At 47.1% G+C, this 7,246-nt stretch overlaps 1 protein-coding gene across 3 annotated transcripts in view; it reads left to right on the forward strand.

Annotated features, from left to right (window-relative positions):
• The first annotated feature begins 788 nt into the window (after nucleotides 1-788).
• The window catches only part of Znf444 (zinc finger protein 444), a 17,678-nt gene continuing 11,220 nt past the window's right edge, over nucleotides 789-7,246 (forward strand). The window contains exons 1-2 of one of the 3 annotated variants that reach the window (XM_021219369.1): nucleotides 807-868; nucleotides 2,338-2,457. The gene's annotated coding sequence lies outside the window, so the exon portion shown is untranslated. Of the gene's footprint in view, nucleotides 869-2,337; nucleotides 2,458-7,246 lie in introns of all 3 variants that reach the window. The other 2 variants (XM_021219368.2, XM_029532155.1) reach the window with 2 other exon arrangements.

Raw genomic sequence — 7,246 nt, forward strand, 5'->3', positions numbered from 1 at the left:
GAGGAAGGGCGATACTGCAACTGTTGTCAAGGAGACGGACCTCCCCCTGCTGATCTGAGGAGAACTCTGGCACAGCCTCCATGACCTCCTCTATAGGCGCTTAAAGGTCCTGGATGCCGGTCTCCCAAGTGTGCTGCCTCCCCCCCCCGGTTTCCACGACAACGAAACCACAGACTCCTCTTGTCCCTCCCCAACCCATTTGCGTACGCCTGAGGTCCGCCGGCGGCGTGTCTTGTGAGGGACAGTAGAGGGGGGAAATACCACGTGAAATCTGGGAAATGTAGTCCAAAATCAGAAGGGATCTGTTTGCGCCAGTGTGAGCCAATAGGAAGCGGGTTTTCTTCTTCTTTTTTTTAAAGATTTATTTATCTATTATAGATAAGTACACTGTAGCTGTCTTCAGACACTCCAGAAGAGGGCATCAGTTTTTGTTACGGATGGTTGTGAGCCACCATATGGTTGCTGGGATTTGAACTCAGGACCTTTGGAAGAGCAGTTGGTGCTCTTAACCACTGAGCCATCTCGCCAGCTCGGGTTTTCTTCTTTACACTTTAAGAAATGTAGTTTTCTGGTTAGCAGAGATGACTAGATCGGGACGCACGAGCGTACAGGACTCATCCCAGTAGAGCTAATTTCCATTAGCCGCTTTGTCGCGATGCTTCTTGGGAGATGTAGTTTCCAGCTGGGAGAGGCTGGGAGTGTTGGGTAGAATTAGCGATTCCGAGTGTAGAGAGTGAGGGGACGTGGGGGGGCGGGGAAGTACGGGTGAATTTGGCGCAAAGCCTGCTGGGGCATGGAGTCCTGATGAGCTTTGTGCGCATGTGCGGGAAGGTGAGGTTGTTTGGGGGGCCTCGCCCAGGAGAGTGAGGTGAGCTAGAGGGAAAAGGAAGGGCTGGGGAGTCCGGTGTACGGGGAACGGGCGGACCACGGGGAGGGGTACCCAGGTCTGGAAGAGGGAGAGGAAGGGAGGGATGGGCGGCTTGGGGGAGGGGGATGATAAGGAGGCTGGAGGTGGGGTTCTGGGGGCGGGCCGGGAAGCGGGAGGGACGCGAGATGCAGACGCGGGAGAGTTGGAGGCCCGGGGAGGCTGGGCAGCGGGTGGGGGCTGAGATGTTCGAGGGGGAGCCCTGGGATGGTTGGAAACTGAGAGTGGGGTGGAAGTTGGACCCCACTGAGAAAGCCTGGGTCGCCGGGACCTCTAACCTCTTCGAAAAGGATTGCGGGAAGGGGTCTGTCCAGGGGCACCGTGCCATAGCAGCGTAGACCGGTGCAGGTGGCTAGACCTGTGTGCTGGTCACAAGTTCTCGTGCACTTCTGTCGAGTAGAGATTCTGGAGGATAAGTATTTGTTTATTACAAGCGTTTCCACCTCATTAGCTTGTCGCGAGAGGCGAAATTCGCTAATGTGCAGAAGGGGCTTGGAGATAGATTTTTAACAGGATAAGAGGGACTTAATCTCTGGGTTCTGATCCTCCTGGCTCAGCCTCTCACGTGCTCAGATTACAAGCGTTGGCCTAGTTTTTTTGTTTTGTTCAGGTTTTTTTTGTTGTTGTTGATGATGATTTAGACATATGTGGTCTCCTGTAGCCCAGGCTCGCCTTGATCACATACGAGAGCCATGCCAACCCTTAAACCGGTGAAAGTAATTGAATTAAAAACAAACAAACAAACAAACAAAATCACCACCATACCCATCTTCACACATTTTTTTTTTTTTTTTTTTTGGTTTTTTGGTTTTTGTTTTTGTTTGATTGGATTTTGGTTTTTCGAGACAGAGTTTCTCTGTATAGCCCTGGCTGTCCTGGAACTCACTTTGTAGACCAGGCTGGCCGTGAACTCAGAAATCTGCCTGCCTCTGCCTCCCAGGAGCTGGGATTAAAGTCATGAGCCACCACTGCCAGGCTTCACTCCTATTTATATGCTATTTTAACACCTATTCCAATTTATTACTTAGTCTTGGGCTCTTGTTTCACAGCGGCTTTACATAAAGGACTCACAGGGAGTTGGAGGGTTACCTTGTGATGATAGTAAATGCAGTAGGTGGAGTTTATTTATTGCCAGGTGGTGTTCTGGATACTTTTTTTCTTTTCTTTTAATGATTTATTTTTATTTTAACGTGCATCCGTATTTTGCCTGCATGTGTTGGTTGAATCCTCTGATTCTGGAGTTTGAGTTGTGAACTGCTCTGTGGGTGCTGGGCATTGAACCCTGGTCCTCTGGTAAAGCAGCAACCAGAACTCTTAACTGCTGAGCCGCCTCTCCAGCCGTGTCCTGCGGCACTTTTTTGCTCTTTATTTTACTCGACTTTCCAACCTCAGTTGTTGCTCCCATTTTACAGCCAAGGAAATGGAGATTAGTCTTTGAAAGGAGCAGTTGTTCTTTGACCAAGGACACATTGCTGGTACGCAGCCGGAATCTGTTCCAATTCCGAAGCCCTTGTCCTCTGAGTAAATATTTGGTGAGTTGTACAGCTGAGGGCACAGAGTGCCCAGTGCAGATTCCTGGCCCTTTGAAGGACCATTGATGGAGTCAGAGAGAATGAACATCAGGGTCGAAGTATAGGGGAGAGAGGTAGAAGAAAGGGGACACTGAAAGTTATACGTTTAATAGAATAAAAGTAAAAAGAAAACAAACCAAAAACAGATGCCGGGGAGATGGCTCTGTGGGCTAAAGTACAAGCTGAGGACGATCAGTACTGGGGTAAAGGTTGAGCAGCACAAGGGCACCTCAGTGTGTGTTCACTGGCTTCTCATCCAGATGAGAAGGCAGACTTTAGGTTCTGGAAGAGACTTTTAAAAAGGAAGGTAAAGGGGCAGGAGCGATGGCTCAGCGGTTAAGAGCACTGACTGCTCTTCCAGAGGTGCTGAGTTCAGTTCAGTTCCCAGCAACCGCCACAGCCATCTGTAATGAAATCTGATGCCCTCTTCTGGTGAGTCTGAAGACAGCTACAGTGTACTCATATAAATAAAATAAATAAATAAATCTTTTTTTTAAAAAGGAAGATAAAGACACCCTAACCTGGACCTCAAGCCTCCACAGGCAATGTGCACGGAATGGGCTTGAGTGCCCACCCCCCTCTTGGTGAAGTAGAAAAGCAGAAAAGCGGTTAGAGATTATTGATGCGAGACACAGAACTCTCCTCTTCCCATGGTAGCTTGGACCCTGAACAAGAAATCAACCGCCCATCCTTTGGGGCCAAGCAAGGAGGAAATAGTTAACTTTTGTAGCATTTAGTTTAACTGGTTTGTAAGCCAAGAGTTACTTTCTGTGACCTGGAACATAGAAAGACTAGTGACTAACTAGTGTCAGTAACTAGTTACTAAGTAAGTAGTCAGTGTTAGTAACTAGTAACTTTAAGCCAGTGCCCTAATTGACTGTAGGCTCTGTGTGGGGAAGGAATAGCTAACCAACCGTTTATCTCACCAGCCCCTGCTTTCCTGCCCAGCCACTTTAAAACCCCCCCAGTCCCTGCAGTAGGTTACAAGAGCTTATGATCTTTATCACCCACTTCTGGGCCAGTGCTGACTTATTCTTGATCTGGCCCTGAAGGCCAGTGCCTGAACATGCACTTTCGGAGGTTTTCCATCTTAACCTTTGCCGGGCATCCTTTTGAATTCTCTCCAGCCCTTACTCCCCTGCCAGGCCCAGTGTGAAGCTCTGCAGGCCACGGTGTAGGGTGAGGCTTTTGAGGGATATAAATATGTATCTCGCTGTAACTTCCATTCTCTTACCTCATCTACGGGTGCGTCTTCTCCTTCCATACGGCTCTCGACTGGCCACTTCAGGTCATAAAACTGAATTTTCTCTTTACTGCAGGAATTCGGTCTTAACCTCAAAGGAATGCCCCCTTTCACTTGATCCAGACATGAAAGACATCTGCTGTGGACTTTGACATGGGGAGTGGGGTGGGAAGTTACTGACCGCTCAGACCATTTGTGATTGGAAACTAATATGTTGACAGGCTTGTGTCTCCCAGGGCTCCAGGGAGGGAAAGAGCTGGGGGGGAGCCTGTTCCCATTCCTCCTGCCTAGCATCCACACCACAGTGGTGATCAGCCAGGGTTAGTCCTTTGTTGTCCCTTTCCATCATCTAAGAAAGGAATTTGTTTTGGGAAATTGATACATAGTTTATGGCACCTTTTACCTTCAGATAGTGAAGCCACAGAATGATGGAGTCTAATTCCACCTTAGAGACAAGCATGCCAAGGGGCCGGCAACGTGCCGGCAATGTGACTCAGCTGTTAAGAGCACTTGTTGTTCTTGTAGATGACCAAGGTACCTTTTCTTTCTTTCTTTCTTTCTTTTTTTTTTTTTTTTTAAAGACTTATTTATTATTATACATAAGTACACTTTAGCTTTCTTCAGACACTCCAGAAGAGGGCGTCAGGTCTCATTATGGGTGATTGTGAGCCACCATGTGGTTGCTGGGATTTGAGCTCAGGATCTTCAGAAGAGCAGTCAGCACTCTTAACCGCTGAGCCATCTCTCCAGTCCTCTGCTTTTCTTTTTCTAATTCTCATTTGTTTTGTGTGTTTATGTGGGGTGAGGAGGAGCTGACATGAACATGCCATGGTGTGTGTGTTTGCGTGTGTGGTGTGTGTCTCATACACATAATATACATATTTATATGGGAAAAAGGACAGCTTGAAGGAGTCAGTTCTTTGCTGTTACAGTGGGGGGGTTGGTCCTAGGACTCAGACTCCGGTCCTTAGGCATGGAGATGAGCACCTTTACCCACTGAGCCTTCTCACTGGCTCCTGGCATGTTCTTGTTCTTTGTAGGAGTCCCTTCTTTACAATGCCAGGTACCTGGGCTCTGCCTTTCGGAGTGATTCAGCTGCCAGATCAAAAACAGTAATGTGGAGTAGTGGGTTTTTTTCTCCTTTAATTACTTCTTTACTGTGTATCAATTGATCCTCTCAGCTGTATTCAATTAATTTAGCTCTCAGCAACTTTACTAAAAATTAAAAGCCAGGTGGTGGTGGCTCATGCCTTTAATCCCAGCACTCGGGAGGTGGGGGTAAGCAGGTCTCTTAAGTTCAAGGCCATTCTGGTCTACAGATGGGGTTCTACAACAGCCAGGGCTACACAAAGAAACCCTGTCTCAAAACACACACACACCAATTAAAATATAATTGTAATTATAATATAAACATTTATATATAAGGTATAATTATATATAAGTATAATTTAATTTTACTACAAACATCCCCCATCCCAATCCCTTGTATATTCATTCCACTACTATGCCTCCCAAATTGGTGAGCTCTTATCTTTGAAAAAAGAAAATAAACACATAATGCATAAATACAACATACTCAGTCCATTTAGTGTTCCTTGGATGTATATGAACTCAGGGCTGGCTATTTGGTCTTGAAAAGCCAATCAAGGGACTCATCCCTGAGAGAGACTAATATTCTCTCCTCCCCCCCCCCCCCGAAGTCATTACTCGCCTGTAGTTGTCTTGTCAGGGTTTGGGATTCCTCCTCAGTCTGTCTATTGATTCTTGTCACCGTTCAGGTCTTGTTTAGGCAGCTGTATTGTTGGGGTATCATAGGTGTAGGTTCCCTGTTATTTCTAGAAGTAACCTCACACCAGACTTCCTGGTTCTCTGGCTCTTGCAATCTTTCTGCCACTTCTTCTGCAATGTCCCCTGACCCTTAGGTGCAAGAATTGTGTTGTAGATGTATCTTTGGGGGTTGAACTCCCCACAGTCCATTGACCTCTCTATTATGATAGTTGTGCTTTTCTCTCTCTTTGCCGGTCCAGCAAACGGGAGGTGGTAGGTTCTCCTCTAAGACCCATGACCTTGATAGCCCTGTTAGTTCCCCTAGGTTTCTAGTACCAGAGGTAGGATGTAGCCTTTTATTTATATTTATTTATTTTTAAAGATTTTATTTTATGTATATGAGTACAATGTCGCTGTCTTCAGACACACCAGAAGAGGGCATCGGATCACATTACAGATGGTTGTGACCACCATGTGGTTACTAGGGTTTGAACTCGGGACCTCTGGAAGAGCAGTCGGTGCTCTTAACTGCTGAGCCATCTCTTCTCATCCCCAGTTGTAGCCTATTAATAGGTAGCCCATGTAGCTGCAATGTAAAGACTCGAGGAGAGATTAGAAGAGATAGAAGCTAAGCCAGTGCCAGGCTGTAGAGGGTTTCGTGCATTACATGGAGTAGATAAAACAGTAAACTAACTTTTAGCATCCCGATTCCAAGTTATGTGACAATAAAGGTGACTGAGGTCATGTAGGGTGGAGTGTCTTTCCTTTGTGTTATCAAGCTCAGAGTGCCACATCTGTAAGAGGTTCTTTGCTTTGACTTAACAAGAAACCAAGGGCTTCAAACCTTAGACATAGTATTACCATGGAAACCTTACTCCTGTCGTAGTTTTCTTGACAGGATCCCCATGAGTCTTCAGGCTCCCTGAGGACTGATTCCAGGCGAGTATCTCTCATCCTTAGTGCCGCCGACACATGCTGCCTGGGGCCCATGTGTGTGGAGAATGCCCCAGAGTAGTAGTGTCTCTGGCCTGTTCCCTTCAGCCACAAGCAGCACTGTTCACTCTCCCTCCTGTCTGACAACCAGAATGTCTCCAGGACTTTGCTGGGAGTCAAGCCACCTTCCAGGTTTAGAGCCATGTCCTCATCCATCATCTGTCTTCAGGAACTGGGGAAGAGGAAGGGCAGCTGGCTTTTTTGTGACTTGGAGGGTTTTTTTTCTTTTTTTAAGATTTATTTATTTATTTATTTATTATATGTGTGTACACTGTAGCTGTCTTCAGACACTCCAGAAGAGGGCGTCAGATCTCATTAGGATGGTTGTGAGCCACCATGTGGTTGCTGGGATTTGAACTCAGGACCTTTGGAAGAGCAGCTGAGCCATCTCACCAGCCCTGACTTGGAGGTTTTATGAAACATGCAGATAGGTACTGGAGCCCTTGGCAGTTGGCCACATTTGCCAGCTCTCAAAGATAATTTGGTAGCTGCTACTGCAGAGCTTGTGTCCCCCTCCCCCATGCCTCTACTCCTCCCCCCAAATTTATTGACTGTAACCCTAGCCCCCAAAGTCTGTAGGAGGAAGTTAGGGGGTCATGGAATAGAACCCCCACTCTCAGGATTAGTGCCCTCTTAAGAAGAGCTGGCACAGCCGGGCGTGGTGGTGCATGCCTTTAATCCCAGCACTTGGGAGGCAGAGGCAGGCGGATTTCTGAGTTTGAGGCCAGCCTGGTCTACAGAGTGAGT

Source organism: Mus pahari, chromosome 19 (genome assembly GCF_900095145.1).
Source record: "Mus pahari chromosome 19, PAHARI_EIJ_v1.1, whole genome shotgun sequence".
Classification (NCBI taxonomy): domain Eukaryota; kingdom Metazoa; phylum Chordata; class Mammalia; order Rodentia; family Muridae; genus Mus; species Mus pahari.